The following is a 750-nucleotide window of genomic DNA, read 5'->3' on the forward strand; positions in this document are numbered from 1 at the left end:
TCAAAACTGACCTTTCTGCAGTGTGAGGAGATCTTATAGTCAGAATGCTATATAGGAGATTAATTACAAATACAAAGTCATCACTCATTTTACTCCCAGTTCAGCCTTTTAGTCTTTAATTTTAGGTATCTCTAGCCTTCCTTGTTAATCAACCTAGATTTCTTCTCCAGTTCTAGAGATAAATCTTTCAGTTATTGTATTTATTGAAGAAGGAATCAAGCTCTTTACTCACTGGGAAATAGGCCTGGCCTAAACCATGGTTCTAAGTGAAAACTCTTCTTTTCACAATCATCTGAAACCTGACTTGGTAATGTCTCAGGATTGTTTCTCAGTAACAGCAATCTTTCTGCACTTGTCTTTCTTTCCTGGCACACATCCCCAGACAGTTGTCCAGGAGAAGCTTTTCTCTTTCTTAGTCAGTGTCTTGTGTTTTCAAATCCCTCTTGTTTTCTGAATTCTCCTAGTTTCTCTAAAATAACCTTCTCTCTGCTCTTCAAACCTGCATTCCCCAAAGGAATAACAGAGCTTCACTTCTTTGCATACTCTACAGAAGCAGACAGTAGTCATACTACATGGTAGACACATTAGCATCTCTAAAATCCAATTCACTTTCATAGCCCAAGTTCCAAATCAAGCTACACAAAAAAAATTTTTTAAGGTATTTGTATGGCAGGGGTTTGGGATAATTGATGATTGTGTTTAAATCACAGATAGCTCTCATACATTGGTTTGAGGAGGGAATTAAAAAAT

The sequence above is a fragment of the Pteropus vampyrus genome, unplaced genomic scaffold (genome assembly GCF_000151845.1).
Source record: "Pteropus vampyrus isolate Shadow unplaced genomic scaffold, Pvam_2.0 Scaffold50, whole genome shotgun sequence".
Classification (NCBI taxonomy): domain Eukaryota; kingdom Metazoa; phylum Chordata; class Mammalia; order Chiroptera; family Pteropodidae; genus Pteropus; species Pteropus vampyrus.